The sequence below is a fragment of the Gorilla gorilla genome, chromosome 21 (genome assembly GCF_029281585.2).
Source record: "Gorilla gorilla gorilla isolate KB3781 chromosome 21, NHGRI_mGorGor1-v2.1_pri, whole genome shotgun sequence".
Taxonomy (NCBI): domain Eukaryota; kingdom Metazoa; phylum Chordata; class Mammalia; order Primates; family Hominidae; genus Gorilla; species Gorilla gorilla.
Genome location: NC_073245.2, coordinates 1,255,160 through 1,274,829, shown reverse-complemented (window position 1 = coordinate 1,274,829; position 19,670 = coordinate 1,255,160).

Genomic DNA, 19,670 nt, shown 5'->3' with positions numbered 1-19,670 from the left:
TGTTCATACAAATGGCGGTGTAGATATTTCCATGTTCATAGAGATGGCGGTGTAGATATTTCCATGTTTATACAGATGGCAGTGTAGTTATTTCCATGTTTATAGAGATACCAGTGTGGATATTTCCATTGATATACAGATAGCTGTGTAGATATTTGCTTGTTCATACAGATAGCGGTGTAGATATTTCCATGTTCATACAGATAGCGGTGTAGATATTTCCATGTTCATACAGATAGCGGTGTAGATATTTCCATGTTCATACAGATAGCGGTGTAGATATTTCCATGTTCATACAGATAGCGGTGTAGATATTTCCATGTTCATACAGTTAGCGGTGTAGGTATTTCCATATTCATACAGATGGCGGTGTAGATATTTACATGTTCATACAGATGGCGGTGTAGATATTTCCATGTTCATACAGATAGCGGTGTAGATATTTCCATGTTCATACAGATAGCGGTGTAGATATTTCCATGTTCATACCGATAGCGGTGTATACATTTCCATGTTCATACAGTTAGCGGTGTAGATATTTCCATGTTCATACAGATAGCGGTGTAGATATTTCCATGTTCATACAGATAGCGGTGTAGATATTTCCATGTTCATACAGATAGCGGTGTAGATATTTCCATGTTCATACAGATAGCGGTGTAGATAATTCCATGTTCATACAGTTAGCGGTGTAGATATTTCCATGTTCATACAGATGGCGGTGTAGATATTTACATGTTCATACAGATGGCGGTGTAGTTATTTCCATGTTCATACAGATAGCGGTGTAGATATTTCCATGTTCATACAGATAGCGGTGTAGATAATTCCATGTTCATACAGTTAGCTGTGTAGATATTGCCATGTTCATACAGATGGCGGTGTAGATATTTACATGTTCATACAGATGGCGGTGTAGATATTTCCATGTTCATACAGATAGCGGTGTGGATATTTCCATGTTCATACAGATAGCGGTGTAGATATTTCCATGTTCATACTGATAGCGGTGTAGATATTTCCATGTTCATACCAATAGCGGTGTAGGCATTTCCATGTTCATACAGTTAGCGGTGTAGATATTTCCATGTTGATACAGATGGCGGTGAAGATATTTCCATGTTCATACAGATGGCGGTGTAGATATTTCCATGTTACTATGGATGGCAGTGTAGATATTTCCAAGTTCATACAGGTGGCGGTGTAGATATTTCCATGTTTATACAGATAGCAGAGTAGTTATTTCCATGTTTATAGAGATAGCTGTGTAGATATTTCCATTGATATTCAGATAGCTGTGTAGATATTTGCATGTTCATACAGATAGCGGTGTAGATGTTTCCATGTTCGTACAGATAGCCGTGTAGATATTTCCATGTTCATACAGATAGCGGTGTAGATATTTCCACGTTTATAGAGATGGCTGTGTAGATATTTCCATGTTCACACAGATGGCGGTGAAGATATTTCCATGTTTATAGGGATGGCGGTGTAGATATTTTCATGTTTACACACATGGCGGTGTAGATATTTCCATGTTTACACAGATAGCGGTGTAGACATTTCCATGTTTACACAGATGGCGGTGTGGATATTTCCATGTTTATGCAAATAGCAGTGTAGATATTTCCATGTTTACACAGATAGCGGTGCGGATATTTCCATGTTTATACAGATAGTTGGGCAGATATTTCCATGTTTATACAGATAGCGGTGTAGATATTTGCATCTTAATACAGATGGCGGTGTAGATATGTCCATGTTCATACAGATAGCGGTGTAGATATTTCCATGTTCATACAAATTGCGGTGTAGATATTTCCATCTTCATAGAGATGGCGGTGTAGATATTTCCATATTTATACAGATAGCAGTGTAGTTATTTCCATGTTTACAGAGATAGCAGTGTAGATATTTCCATTGATATACAGATAGCTGTGTAGATATTTGCATGTTCATACAGATAGCGGTGTAGATATTTCCATGTTCATACAGATAGCGGTGTAGATATTTCCATGTTCATACTGATATCGGTGTAGATATTTCCATGTTCATACATATTGCGGTGTAGATATTTCCATGTTCATACAGATAGCGGTGTAGATATTTCCATGTTCATACAATTAGCGGTGTAGATATTTCCATGTTCATACAGATGGCGGTTTAGATATTTACATGTTCATACAGATGGCGGTGTAGATATTTCCATGTTCATACAGATAGCGGTGTAGATATTTCCATGTTCATACAGATAGCGGTGAAGATATTTCCATCTTCATACACATAGCGGTGTAGATATTTCCATGTTCTTACCGATAGTTGTTTAGATATTTCCATGTTCATACAGTTAGCGGTGTAGATATTTCCATGTTCATACAGATGGCGGTGTAGATATTTACATGTTCATACAGATGGCGGTGTAGATATTTCCATGTTCGTATGGATGGCAGTGTAGATATTTCCACGTTCATACAGGTGGCGGTGTAGATATTTCCATGTTTATACAGATAGCAGAGTAGTTATTTCCATGTTTATAGAGATAGCTGTGTAGATATTTCCATTGATATACAGATAGCTGTGTAGATATTTGCATGTTCATACAGATAGCGGTGTAGATGTTTCCATGTTCGTACAGATAGCCGTGTAGATATTTCCATGTTCATACAGAGGACGGTGTAGATATTTCCATGTTTATAGGGATTGCGGTGTAGATATTTTCATGTTTACACAGATGGCGGTGTAGATATTTCCATGTTTACACAGATAGCGGTGTAGACATTTCCATGTTTACACAGATGGCGGTGTGGATATTTCCATGTTTATGCAAATAGCAGTGTAGATATTTCCATGTTTACACAGATTGCGGTGCGGATATTTCCATGTTTATACAGATAGTTGGGCAGATATTTCCATGTTTATACAGATAGCGGTGTAGATATTTGCATCTTAATACAGATGGCGGTGTAGATATGTCCATGTTCATACAGATGGCGGTGTCGATATTTCCATGTTCATACAAATGGCGGTGTAGATATTTCCATGTTCATACAAATGGCGGTGTAGATATTTCCGTGTTCATAGAGATGGCGGTGTAGATATTTCCATGTTCATACAAATGGCGGTGTAGATATTTCCATCTTCATAGAGATGGCTGTGTAGATATTTCCGTATTGATACAGATAGCAGTGTAGTTATTTCCATGTTTATAGAGATAGCAGTGTAGATATTTCCATTGATATACAGATAGCTGAGTAGATATTTGCATGTTCATACAGATAGCGGTGTAGATATTTACATGTTCATACAGATAGCGGTGTAGATATTTCCATGTTCATACTGATAGCGGTGTAGATATTTCCATGTTCATACCGATAGCGGTGTAGATATTTCTATGTTCATTCAGATAGCGGTGTAGATATTTCCATGTTCGTACACTTAGCGGTGTAGATATTTCCATGTTCATACAGATGGCGGTGTAGATATTTGCATGTTCATACAGATGGCGGTGTAGATATTTCCATGTTCATACAGATAGCGGTGTAGATATTTCCATGTTCATACAGATAGCGGTGTAGATATTTCCATGTTCATACAGATAGCGGTGTAGATATTTCCATCTTCATACAGATAGCGGTGTAGATATTTCCTTGTTCTTACCGATACTTGTGTAGATATTTCCATGTTCATACAGTTAGCGGTGTAGATATTTCCATGTTCATATAGATGGCGGTGTAGATATTTACATTTTCATACAGATGGCGGTGTAGATATTTCCATGTTCGTACGGATGGCAGTGTAGATATTTCCAAGTTCATACAGGTGGCGGTGTAGATATTTCCATGTTTATACAGATAGCAGAGTAGTTATTTCCATGTTTATAGAGATAGCTGTGTAGATATTTCCATTGATATATAGATAGCTGTGGAGATATTTGCATGTTCATACAGATAGCGGTGTAGATGATTCCATGTTCGTACAGATAGCCATGTAGATATTTCCATGTTCATACAGATAGCGGTGTAGATATTTCCACGTTTATAGAGATGGCGGTGTAGATATTTCCATGTTCACACAGATGGCGGTGTAGATATTTCCATGTTTATAGGGATGGCGGTGTAGATATTTTCATGTTTACACAGATGGCAGTGTAGATATTTCCATGTTTACACAGATAGCGGTGTAGACATTTCCATGTTTACACAGATGGCAGTGTGGATATTTCCATGTTTATGCAAATTGCAGTGTAGATATTTCCATGTTTACACAGATAGCGGTGTGGATATTTCCATGTTTATACAGATAGTGGTGCAGATATTTCCATGTTTATACAGATAGCGGTGTAGATATTTCCATCTTAATATAGATGGCGGTGTAGATATGTCCATGTTCATACAGATGGCGGTGTAGGTATTTCCATGTTCATACAAATGGCGGTGTAGATATTTCCATGTTCATACAAATGGCGGTGTAGATATTTCCATGTTCATACAAATGGCGGTGTAGATATTTCCATGTTCATAGAGATGGCGGTGTAGATATTTCCATGTTCATACAAATGGCGGTGTAGATATTTCCATCTTCATAGAGATGGCGGTGTAGATATTTCCATATTTATACAGATAGCAGTGTAGTTATTTCCATGTTTATAGAGATAGCAGTGTAGATATTTCCATTGATATACAGATAGCTGTGTTGATATTTCCATGTTCATACAGATAGCGGTGTAGATATTTCCATGTTCATACAGATAGCGGTGTAGATATTTCCATGTTCATACTGATAGCGGTGTAGATATTTCCATGTTCATTCAGATAGCGGTGTAGATATTTCCATGTTCATTCAGATAGCGGTGTAGATATTTCCATGTTCATACACTTAGCGGTGTAGATATTTCCATGTTCATACAGATGGCGGTGTAGATATTTGCATGTTCATACAGATGGCGGTGTAGAGATTTCCATGTTCATACAGATAGCTGTGTAGATATTTCCATGTTCATACAGATAGCGGTATAGATATTTCCATGTTCATACAGATAGCGGTGTAGATATTTCCATCTTCATACAGATAGCAGTGTAGATATTTCCATGTTCTTACCGATAGTTGTGTAGATATTTCCATGTTCATACAGTTAGCGGTGTAGATATTTCCATGTTCATATAGATGGCGGTGTAGATATTTACATTTTCATACAGATGGCGATGTAGATATTTCCATGTTCGTACGGATGGCATTGTAGATATTTCCAAGTTCATAGAGTTGGCGGTGTAGATATTTCCATGTTTATACAGACAGCAGAGTAGTTATTTCCATGTTTATAGAGATAGCTGTGTAGATATTTCCATTGATATACAGATAGCTGTGGAGATATTTGCATGTTCATACAGATAGCGGTGTAGATGTTTCCATGTTCGTACAGATAGCCGTGTAGATATTTCCATGTTCATACAGATAGCGGTGTAGATATTTCCACGTTTATAGAGATGGCGGTGTAGATATTTCCATGTTCACACAGATGGCGGTGTAGATATTTCCATGTTTATAGGGATGGCGGTGTAGATATTTTCATGTTTACACAGATGGCGGTGTAGATATTTCCCTCTTTACACAGATAGCGGTGTAGACATTTCCATGTTTACACAGATGGCGGTGTGGATATTTCCATGTTTATGCAAATAGCAGTATAGATATTTCCATGTTTACACAGATAGCGGTGCGGATATTTCCATGTTTATACAGATAGTTGGGCAGATATTTCCATGTTTATACAGATAGCGGTGTAGATATTTCCATCTTAATACAGATGGCGGTGTAGATATGTCCATGTTCATACAAATGGCGGTGTAGATATTTCCATGTCCATAGAGATGGCAGTGTAGATATTTCCATGTTTATACAGATAGCAGTGTTGTTATTTCCATGTTTATAGAGATAGCAGTGTAGATATTTCCATTGATATACAGATAGTTGTGTAGATATTTGCGTGTTCATACAGATAGCGGTGAAGATATTTCCATGTTCATACAGATAGCGGTGTAGATATTTCCATGTTCATACCAATAGCGGTGTAGACATTTCCATGTTCATAGAGTTAGCGGTGTAGATATTTCCATGTTCACACAGATGACGGTGTAAATATTTACATGTTCATACAGATGGCGGTGTAGGTATTTCCATGTTGGTACGGATGGCAGTGTAGATATTTCCATCTTCATACAGGTGGCGGTGTAGATATTTCCATGTTTATACAGTTAGCAGTGTAGTTATTTCCATGTTTATAGAGATAGCAGTGTAGATATTTCCATTGATATACACACAGCTGTGTAGATATTTGCATGTTCATACAGATAGCGGTGTAGATATTTCCATGTTCATACAAACAGCGGTGTAGATATTTCCATTTTCATGCAGATAGCGGTGTAGATATTTCCATGTTCATACAGATAATGGTGTAGATATTTCCATGTTCATACAGGTGACGGTGTAAATATTTCCATGTTCGTACAGATGGCGGTGTAGATATTTCCATGTTCATAGAGATGGCGGTGTAGCTATTTCCTTGTTTATGCAGATAGCGGTCTAGATATTTCCATGTTTATACAGATGGTGGTGTAGATATTTCCATGTTTATATAGATGGCAGTCTAGATATTTCAATATTTATAGAGATAGTGGTGTAGTTATTTCCAAGTTTATAGAGACAGCGTTGTAGATATTTCCATGTTTATAGAGATAGCGGTGTATATATTTCCACGATTATAGAGATGTCGGTGTAGATATTTCCATGTTCATACAGATGGCGGTGTAGATATTTCCAGGTTTATAGAGATGGCGGTGTAGATATTTTCATGTTTACATAGATGGCGGTGTAGATATTTCCATGTTTACACAGATAGCGGTGTAGACAGTTCCATGTTTACCCAGATAGTGGTGTGGATATTTCCATGTTTATGCAGATAGCGGTGTAGATATTTCCATGTTTATACAGATAGCGGTGCTGACATTTCCATGTTTCTACAGATAACGGTGCGGATATTTCCATGTTTATACATATAGCGGTGTGGATATTTCCATGTTTATACAGATAGCGGTGTGGGTATTTCCATCTTAGTACAGATGGCGTTGTAGATATTTCCGTGTTTATACAGATAGAGGTGTAGATATTTCCATGTTTATAGAGATAGCAGTGTAGATATTTTCATGTTTATACAGATAGCGGTGTAGATATTTCCATCTTAATACAGATAGCGTTGCAGATATTTCCATGTTCCTACAGATGGCAGTGTAGATATTTCCATGTTCATACAAATGGCAGTGTAGATATTTCCATGTTTATAGAGATAGCGGTGTAGTTATTTCCTTGTTTATACAGAATGCTGTGTAGATATTTCCATGTATATGCAGTTAGCTGTGTAGATATTTCCATGTTCATACAGATAGCGGTGTAGATATTTCCATGTTCATGCAAATGGAGGTGTAGATATTTCCATGTTCATAGAGACGGTGGTTTAGATATTTCCATGTTTATACAGATAGCGGTGCGGATATTTCCATGTTTATACAGATAGTTGGGCAGATATTTCCATGTTTATACAGATAGCGGTGTAGATATATCCATCTTAATACAGATGGCGGTGTAGATATGTCCATGTTGGTACAGATGGCGGTGTAGATATTTCCATGTTCATACAGATGGCGGTGTAGATATTTCGAAGTTTGTAGGGATAGCGCTGTTGTTATTTCCATATTTATAGAGAAATCTGTGTAGATACTTCCGTGTATATGCAGATGGCTGTGTAGATATTTCCATGTTCATGCAGAAAGTGGTGTAGACATTTCCATGTACATCCACATGCCGGTGTAGATATATCCATGTTCATAGAGATGGCGGTGAAGATATTTCCATGTTCATACAGATGGCGGTGTAGATATTTCCACGTTCATGCAAATGGAGGTGTAGATATTTCCATGTTCATAGAGACGGCGGTGTAGATATTTCCATGTTCATACAAATGGCGGTGTAGATATTTCCATGTTCAAAGAGACGGCAGTGTACATACTTCCATGTTTATACAGATAGCAGTGTAGTTATTTCCATGTTTGTAGAGATAGCATTGTAGATATTCCAATTGATATACAGATAGCTGTGTAGATATTTGCATGTTCATACAGATAGCGGTGTAGATATTTTCATGTTCATGCTGATAGCGGTGTAGATATTTCCATGTTCATACAGATAGCGGTGTAGATATTTCCATGTTCATACAGTTACTGGAGTAGATATTTCCATGTTCATACAGATGGCGGTGTAGATATTTATATGTTCATACAGAAGGAGGTGTACATATTTCCATCTTCGTACAGATGGCGGTGTAGATATTTCCATGTTCATAGAGATGGCGGTGTACATATTTCCATGTTTATTCAGATAGCGGTATAGATAATTCTATGTTTATACAGATGGTGGTGTAGGTATTTCCATGTTAATAGAGATAGTCGTGTAGTTATTTCCAAGTTTATAGAGACAGCGTTGTAGATATTTCCATGTTTATGCAGATAGCGGTGAAGATATTTCCATGTTTATACAGATAGCGGTGTAGATATTTCCATGTTTATACAGATAGCGGTGTAGATATTTCCATGTTTATAGAGATAGTGGTGTAGATAATTCCAATTTTATACTGATAGCAGAGTGGATATTTCCATGTTCATCCAGATGCCGGTGTAGATATATCCACGTTCATACAGATGGCGGTGAGGATACTTCCATGTTCATACAGATGGCGGTGCAGATATTTCCACGTTAATAGAGATGGCGGTGTAGATATTTTCATGTTTACTCAGATGGCTGTGTAGATATTTCCATGTTCATACAAATGGCGGTGTAGATATTTCCATGTTCGTAGAGATGGCGGTGTAGATATTTCCATGTTCATACAATTGGTGGTGTAGATATTTCCATGTTCATAGTGATGGCGGTGTAGATATTTCCATGTTTATACAGATAGCAGTGTAGTTATTTCCATATTTATTGAGAAATCTGTGTAGATATTTCCATGTATATGCAGATAGCTGTGAAGATATTTCCATGTTCATGCAGAAAGCGGTGTAGATATTTCCATGTTCATCCAGATGCCGTTGTAGATATATCCATGTTCATACAGATGGCGGTGAAGATATTTCCATGTTCATACAGATGGCGGTGTAGATATTTCCATGTTCATACAAATGGCGGTGTAGATATTTCCATGTTCATAGAGATGGCGGTGTAGATATTTCCATGTTCGTACAAATGGCGGTGTAGATATTTCCATGTTCATAGAGATGGCGTTGTAGTTATTTCCATGTTTATGCAGATAACCGTGTAGTTATTTCCATGTTTATAGAGATAGCAGTGTAGATATTTCCAATGATATACAGATAGCTGTGTAGTTATTTGCATGTTCATGCAGATAGCGGTGTATATATTTCCATGTTCATACAGATAGCGGTGTAGGTATTTCCATGTTCATACAGATAGCGGTGAATATATTTCCATGTTCATACAGATAGCGGTGTTGATATTTCCATGTTCATACCAATAGCGGTATAGATATTTCCATGTTCATACAGTTAGCGGTGTACATATTTCCATGTCCATACAGATGGCGATGTAGATATTTCCATGTTCGTACAGATGGCGGTGTAGGTATTTCCATGTTCATAGAGAAGGCGGTGTAGATATTTCCATGTTTATGCAGATAGCGGTATAGATAGTACCATGTTTATACAGATGGTGGTGTAGATATTTCCATGTTTATAGAGATGGCGGTCTTGATATTTCCATGTTTACAGAGATTGTGGTGTAGTTATTTCCAAGTTTATTGAGACAGCGTTGTAGATATTTCCATGTTGATACTGATAGCGGTGAAGGTATTTCCATGTTTATACAGATAGCGGTGTAGATATTTCCGTGTTTATACAGATAGCAGTGTAGATATTTCCATCGTTATACAGATGGCGGTGTAGATATTCCCATGTTCATATAGATGGCGGTGTAGATATTTCCATGTATATACAGATGACGTTGTAGTTCTTTCCATGTTTATACAGATAGCGGTGTAGATATTTCGATGTTTATACAGATAGCTGTGTAGATATTTACATCTTTTTACAAATGGCGGTGTAGATATTTCCATGTTCATACAGATGGCGGTGTAAATATTTCCATGTTTATAGAGATGGCGGTGTAGATATTTCCATGTTTATACAGAAAGCGGCGTAGATATTTCCATGTTTACACAGATAGTGGTGTAGACCTTTCCATGTTTACACAGATAGCGCTGTAGATATTTACATGTTTATAGAGATGGCGGTGTAGATATTTCCACGTTTATACAGATAGTGGTGTAGGTATTTCCATCTTTAAACAGATATCAGTGTAGATATTTCAATGCTTATACAGATAGTGTTGTGGATATTTGCATCTTAATTCAGATGGCGGTGTAGATAAGTCCATGTTCATACAGACGGCGGTGTATATGTTTCCAGTTTTATAGAGATAGCAGTGTAGTTATTTCCATGTTCATAGAGATAGCGGTGTAGAGTTTTCCATGTATATACAGATAGCTATGTAGATATTCCCATGTTCATACAGATAGCAATGTAGATATTTCCATGTTCACACAGATAGCGGTGTAGATATTTCCATGTTCATACAGATAGCGGTGTAGATATCTCCATGTTAATTCAGATAGCGGTGTAGATATCTCCATGTTCATACAGACAGCGGTGTAGATATTTCCATCTTCATACAGATAGCGGTGTAGATAATTCCATGTTCAGAAAGCCGTGTAGATATTTCCATGCTCATACAGATAGCGGTGTAGATATTTCCATGTTCATACAGATGGCGGTGTAGATATTTCCATGTTCATACAGATGGTGGTGTAGATATTTCCATATTCATACAGATGTCGGTGAAGGTATTTCCATGTTCATAGAGATGGCGGTGTAGATATTTCCATGTTTCTAGAGATAGCAGTGTAGTTATTTCCATGTTTATAGAGATAGTGTAGATATGTCCATTGATATACAGATAGCGGTGTAGATATTTCCATGTTCATACAGATATCTGTGAAGATATTTCCATGTTCATACAGATAGCGGTGTAGAAATTTCCAACTTCATACAGATAGCGGTGTAGAAATTTCCATGCTCATACATATAGCGGTGTAGATATTTCCATGTTCATAGAGATGGCGGTGTAGATATTTCCATGTTCGTACACATGGCGGTGTAGATATTGCCATGTTCATAGAGATGACGGTGTAGATATTTCCATTTTCATACGGATGGCGGTGTAGATATTTCCATGTTCATACAGATGGCGGTGTAGATATTTCCATGTTTATACAGATGGCAGTGTAGATATTTTCGTGTTGATGCAGAGGGCGGTTTAGATATTTCCATGTTTACAAAGATAGCGGTGTAGATATTTCCAAGTTGATACACTTAGCGGTGTAGAGATTTCCAAGTTTATAGAGATAGCCATGTAGATATTTCCATGTTTATAGAGATAGCGCTGTAGATAATTCCTTGTTTATTGATAGCGGTATAGATATTTCCTTGTTTCTACAGATGGCGGTGTAGATATTTCCATGTTTATAGAGATGGAAGTGTAGATATTTCCTTGTTTATAGAGGTAGTGGTGTACTTATTTCCAAGTTTATACAGATAGCTTTGTAGATATTTCCATGTTTATACAGAGAGCGGTGTAGATATTTCCATGTTTTTAGAGATGGCGGTCTAGATATTACCTTGTTTATACAGATAGTGGTGTAGATATTTCAATGTTTATAGAGATAGCGGTGTAGATATTTCCATTTTTATACAGATAGCAATGTAGATATTTCCATGTTCATAAAGATAGCAGTGTAGATATTTCCATGTTTACACAGATAGTGATGTGGATATTTCCATGTTCATTCAGATGGCGGTGTAGATATTTCTATGTCCATACAGATGGCGGTGTAGATATTTCCATGTTCATAGAGATGGCGGTGTAGATGTATCCATGTCTATAGAGATAGCGGTGTAGTTATTTCCATGTTTATTGAGATAGCAGTGTAGATATTTCCATTTATATACAGAGAGCTGTGTAGGTATTTCCATGTTCATACAGATAGCGGTGGAGATATTTCTATGTTCATACAGATAGCGGTGTAGATATTTCAATGTTCATACAGATAGCGATGTAGAAATTTCCATGTTTATAGAGATAGCGGTGTAGATATTTCCATGTTTATGGAGATAGCGGTGTAGATATTTCCATTTTTATACACATAGCAGTGTTTATTTTTCCATGTTCATACAGATAGCGGTGTTTATATTTTCACCTTTAAAGAGATGGCGGTGTAGATATATCCATGTTCATACAGTTGGTGATGTAGCTATTTCCATGTTTATAGAGATGACGTTGTAGATATTTCCATGTTTCTACAGATGGCGGTGTAGATATTTCCATGTTCATACAGTTAGCGGTGTAGATATTTCCTTGTTCATAGAGATAGCGGTGTTGATAATTCCATGTTCATAAAGATAGCGGTGTAGATATTTCCAAGTTCATACAGATGGCGGTGTAGATATTTCCATGTTCATCCAGATGGCAGTGTGGTTATTTCCCCGTTCATACAGATGGCGGTGAAGATATTTCCAAGTTCATACAGATGGTGGTGTACATATTTCCATGTTCATACAGATGGCGGTGTAGACATTTCCATGTTCATACTGATGGCGGTGTAGATATTTACCTGTTCATACACATGGCGGTGTAGATATTTCCATGTTCGTACGGATGGCAGTGTAGATATTTCCATGTTCATACAGATAGCGGTGTAGATATTTCCACGTTTATACAGATAGCGGTGTAGATATTTCCACGTTTATACAGATAGCGGTGTAGATATTTCAATGTTTCTACAGATAGTTGTGTGGATATTTGCATCTTAATACAGATGGCGGTGTAGATAACTCCATGTTCATACAGATGGCGGTGTATATGTTTCCACTTTATAGAGATAGCGGTGTAGTTATTTCCATGTTTATAGAGATAGCGGTGTAGAGTTTTCCATGTACATACAGATAGCAATGTAGATATTTCCATGTTCATACAGATAGCTATGTAGATATTTCCATGTTCATACAGATAGCAGTTTAGATATTTCCATGTTCATACACATAGCGTTGTAGATATTTCCATGTTAATTCAGATAGCAGTGTGGATATCTCCATCTTCATACAGACAGCGGTGTAGATATTTCCATCTTCATACAGATAGCGGTGTAGATATTTCCATGTTCATACAGATAGCGGTGTAGGTATTTCCATGTTCTTACAGATAGCAGTGTAGTTATTTCCATGTTCATACAGTTGGCGGTGTAGATATTTCCATGTTCACACAGATGGCAGTGTAGATATTTCCATATTCGTACAGATAGCGGTGAAGTTATTTCCATGTTCATCCAGACGGCGGTGTAGATATTTCCATGTTCATACAGATGGCGGTGAAGATATTTCCATGTTCATACAGACGGCGGAGTAGATATTTCTATGTTCATACAAATGGCGGTGTAGATATTTCCATGTTCATAGAGATGGCGGTGTAAATATTTCCATGTTTATAGAGATAGCAGTGTAGTTATTTTGATGTTTATAGAGATAGTGTAGATATTTCCATTGTTATACAGATAGTTGTGTAGATATTTCCATGTTCATACAGATAGCGGTGAAGATATTTCCATCTTCATACAGATAGCGGTGTAGAAATTTCCAACTTCATACAGATAGCGGTGTAGAAATTTCCTTGTTCATACATATAGCGGTGTAGATATTTCCATGTTCATACTGATAGCGGTGTAGATATTTCCATGTTCATCCAGATGGCGTTGTAGATATTTCCATGTTCATACAGACGGCGGTGGAGATACTTCCATGTTCATACAGATGGCGGTGTAGGTATTTCCATGTTCGTACACATGGCGCTGTAGATATTTCTATGTTCATAGAGATGGCGGTGTAGATATTTCCACGTTTATAGAGATGGCGGTGGAGATATTTCCATGTTCATACAGATGGCGGTGTAGATATTTAAATGTTTATACAGATGGCAGTGTAGATATTTTCATGTTTATGCAGAGGGCGGTTTAGAATCTTCCATGTTTACATAGATAGCGGTGCAGCTATTTCGATGTTGATACACATAGCGGTGTAGAGATATCCAAGTTTATAGAGATAGCCATGTAGATATTTCCATGTTTATAGAGATAGCGTTGAAGATATTTCCTTGTTTATACAGATAGCGGTATAGATATTTCCTTGTTTCTACAGATGGTGGCGTAGTTATTTCCATGATTATAGAGATGGCGGTCTAGATATTTCCTTGTTTATAGAGGTAGTGGTGTAGTTATTCCCACGTTTATAGAGATAGCTTTGTAGATACTTCCATGTTTATACAGATAGCGGTGTTGATATTTCCATGTTTATGCAGATAGCGGTGTAGATATTTCCATGTTCATACAGATAGGGGAGTAGATATTTCCATTTTCATAAAGATAGAGGTGTAGATATTTCCATGTTTATAGAGATAGCGGTGTAGATATTTCCATGTTGATACACATAGCGATGTAGATATTTCCATGATTATAGAGATAGCGGGGTAGATATTTCCATGTTTATAGAGACAGCGTTGAAGATATTTCCATGTTTATACAGATAGCGGTATAGATATTTCCTTGTTTATACAGATGGCGGTGTAGATATTTCCATGTTTATAGAGATGGCAGTGTAGATATTTCCATATTCATACAAATGGCGGTGTAGATATTTCCAAGTTTATAGAGATAGCGGTGTAGTTATGTCCTTGTTTACCGAGAAAGCTGTGTAGATATTTCCATGTATATGAAGTTAGCTGTGTAGATATTTCCATGTTCATACAGATAGCGGTGTAGATATTTCCATGTTCATACAGGTAGCGGTGTAGATATTTCCATTTTCATACAGATGGCGGTGCAGATATTTCCATGTTCATCCAGATGGCGGTGTAGATATTTCCATGTTCATGCAGATGGCGGTGAACATATTTCCATGTTCCTACAATTGGCGGTGTAGATATTTCCATGTTCATACAGATGGCGATGTAGATATTTCCATGTTCATAGAGATGGCGGTGTAGTTATTTCCATGTTTATAGAGATAGTGGTGTAGATATTTCCATGTTTATAGAGATAGCAGTGTAGATATTTTCATTTATATACAGATAGCTGTGTAGATATTTCCATGTACATACAGATAGCGGTGTAGATATTTCCATGTTCATACAGATAGCGGTGTAGAAATTTCCATGTTCATACAGATAGCGGTGTACATATTTCCATGTTCATACAGATAGCGTTGTAGATATTTCCATTTTCATACAGATGGCCGTGAAGGTATTTCCGTGTTCATACAGATGGCGGTGAAGTTATTTCCATGTTTATAGAGATAGCTGTGTAGATATTTCCATGTTTATAGAGATGGCGGTCTAGATATTTCCATATTTATAGAGATAGGGGTGTAGTTATTTCCAAGTTTATAGAGACAGCGTTGTATATATTTCCATGTTTATACAGATAGCGGTGAAGATATTTCCATATTAATACAGATAGTAGTGTAGATATTTCCATGTTTATAAAGATAGCAGTGTAGATATTTCCATTTTCATACAGATAGCGGTGTAGATATTTCCACGTTTATAGAGATGGCGGTGCAGGTATTTCCATGTTCATATGGATGGCAGTGTAGATATTTCCATGTTTATAGAGATGGAGTTTTAGATATTTCCATGTGTATACAGATTTCGGTGTAGATATTTCCATGTTTATAGTGATGGCGGTGTAGATATTTATATGTTTACACAGAGAGCGATGTAGATATATCCATGTTTACACAGATAGTGGTGTAGACATTTCCATGTTTACACAGCTAGTGTTGTAGTTATTTGCATGTTTATACAGATAGCGGTGAAGATATTTCCATTTTGACACAGATAGCGGTGTGGATTTTCCATGTTTATACAGATAGTGGTGTAGATATTTCCATGTTAATACAGATAGCGGTGCAGATATTTCCATGTTTATACAGATAGCCGTGCAGATATTTCCCAGTTTATACAGATAGCGGTGTAGATATTTCCATGTTTATAAAGATAGCGGTGTAGATATTTCCATCTTGATACCGATGGCGGTGTAGATATTTCCATGTTCCTACAGATGGCGGTGTAGATATTTCCATGTTCCTACAGATGGCGGTGTAGATATTTCGAAGTTTATAGAGTTAGCGGTGTAGATATTTCCATGTTTATAGAGAAAGCTGTGTAGATATTTCCACGTATATGCAGATAGCTGTGTAGATATTTCCATGTTCATGCAGATAGCGGTGTGGATATTAACATGTTCATCCAGATGCCAGTGTAGATATATCCATGTTCATACAGATGGCGGTGAAGATATTTCCATGTTCTTACAAATGGCGGTGTAGATATTTCCAAGTTCATACAGAAGGCGGTGAAGATATTTCCATGTTCATAGAGATGGCGGTGTAGATATTTCCATGTTCATACAAATGGCGGTGAACATATTTCCATGTTCATAGAGATGGCTTTGTGGATATTTCCATGTTTATACAGATAGCAGTGTAGTTATTTCCATGTTTATAGAGATAGCAGTGTAGATATTTCCACTGATATACAGATAGCGGTGTAGATATTTCCATGTTTATACTGATAGTGGTGCAGATATTTCCATGTTTATACAGATAGCGTTGTAGATATTTCCATGTTTATACAGGTAGCGATGTAGATATTTCCAAGTTTATAGAGATAGCGGTGTAGATATTTCCATCTTAATACAGATGGCGTTGTAGATATTTCCTTGTTCATACAGATGGCGGTGCAGATATTCCCATATTCATACAGATGGCGGTGTGGATATTTCCATGTGTATAGCGGTGGCGGTGTAGATATTTCCACGTTTATACAGATGGTGGTGTAGATACTTCCTTCTTTATAGACATAGCGGTGTAGATATCTCCATGTTCATACTGATGGCGGTTTAAATATTTCCATCTTTATAGAGATGGCGGTATAGCTATTTCCATGTCTATAGAGATGGCAGTGTAGATATTTTCATGTTCCTACAGATGGCGGTGTAGATATTTCCATGTTCATAGAGATGGCGGTGTAGATATATCCATGTCTATAGAGATAGCGGTGTAGTTATTTCCATGTTTATTGAGATAGCAGTGTAGATATTTCCATTTATATACAGACAGCTGTGTAGATATTTCCATGTTCATACAGATAGCGGTGGAGATATTTCCATGTTCATACAGATAGTGGTGTAGATATTTCCATGTTCATACAGATAGCCATGTAGATATTTCCATGTTTATAGAGATAGCGGTGTAGTTATTTCCATGTTTATTGAGAAAGAGGTGTAGATATTTCCATTTTTATACAGATAGCAGTGTGAATTTTTCCATGTTCATACTGATAGCGGTATATATATTTTCACCTTTAAAGAGATGGTGGTGTAGATATTTCCATGTTCATACAGTTGGCGATGTAGATATTTCCATGTTTATAGAGATCGCGGTATAGATATTTCCATGTTTAAAGAGATGGCAGTGTAGATATTTCCATGTTCATAGAGATGGCGCTGTAGATATTTCCATGTTCATATGGATGGCGGTGTAGATATTTCCATGTTCATACAGATGGCGGTGTAGATATTTCCATGTTTATAGAGATGACGGTGTAGATATTTCCATGTTTATACAGAGGGCGCTTTAGATATTTCCATGTTTACACAGATAGTGGTGTAGATATTTCCATGTTGATACACATAGCGATGTGGATATTTCCAAGTTTATAGAGATAGCGGGGTAGATATTTCCATGTTTATAGAAACAGCCTTGTAGATATTTCCATGTTTATACAGATAGCGGTATAGATATTTCCATGTTTATACAGATGGCGGTATAGATATTTCCATGTTTATAGAGATGGCAGTGTAGATATTTCCATATTCATACAAATGGCGGTGTAGATATTTCCATGTTTATAGAGATAGCGGTGTAGTTATGTCCTTGTTTACAGAGAAAGCTGTGTAGATATTTCCATGTATATGAAATTAGCTGTGTAGATATTTCCATGTTCATACAGATAGCGGTGTAGATATTTCCATGTTCATACAGGTAGCGGTGTAGATATTTCCATGTTCATACAGATGGCGGTGTAGATATTTCCATGTTTATACAGATGGCAGTGTAGATATTTTCGTGTTGATGCAGAGGGCGGTTTAGATATTTCCATGTTTACAAAGATAGCGGTGTAGATATTTCCAAGTTGATACACTTAGCGGTGTAGAGATTTCCAAGTTTATAGAGATAGCCATGTAGATATTTCCATGTTTATAGAGATAGCGCTGTAGATAATTCCTTGTTTATTGATAGCGGTATAGATATTTCCTTGTTTCTACAGATGGCGGTGTAGATATTTCCATGTTTATAGAGATGGAAGTGTAGATATTTCCTTGTTTATAGAGGTAGTGGTGTACTTATTTCCAAGTTTATACAGATAGCTTTGTAGATATTTCCATGTTTATACAGAGAGCGGTGTAGATATTTCCATGTTTTTAGAGATGGCGGTCTAGATATTACCTTGTTTATACAGATAGTGGTGTAGATATTTCAATGTTTATAGAGATAGCGGTGTAGATATTTCCATTTTTATACAGATAGCAATGTAGATATTTCCATGTTCATAAAGATAGCAGTGTAGATATTTCCATGTTTACACAGATAGTGATGTGGATATTTCCATGTTCATTCAGATGGCGGTGTAGATATTTCTATGTCCATACAGATGGCGGTGTAGATATTTCCATGTTCATAGAGATGGCGGTGTAGATGTATCCATGTCTATAGAGATAGCGGTGTAGTTATTTCCATGTTTATTGAGATAGCAGTGTAGATATTTCCATTTATATACAGAGAGCTGTGTAGGTATTTCCATGTTCATACAGATAGCGGTGGAGATATTTCTATGTTCATACAGATAGCGGTGTAGATATTTCAATGTTCATACAGATAGCGATGTAGAAATTTCCATGTTTATAGAGATAGCGGTGTAGATATTTCCATGTTTATGGAGATAGCGGTGTAGATATTTCCATTTTTATACACATAGCAGTGTTTATTTTTCCATGTTCATACAGATAGCGGTGTTTATATTTTCACCTTTAAAGAGATGGCGGTGTAGATATATCCATGTTCATACAGTTGGTGATGTAGCTATTTCCATGTTTATAGAGATGACGTTGTAGATATTTCCATGTTTCTACAGATGGCGGTGTAGATATTTCCATGTTCATACAGTTAGCGGTGTAGATATTTCCTTGTTCATAGAGATAGCGGTGTTGATAATTCCATGTTCATAAAGATAGCGGTGTAGATATTTCCAAGTTCATACAGATGGCGGTGTAGATATTTCCATGTTCATCCAGATGGCAGTGTGGTTATTTCCCCGTTCATACAGATGGCGGTGAAGATATTTCCAAGTTCATACAGATGGTGGTGTACATATTTCCATGTTCA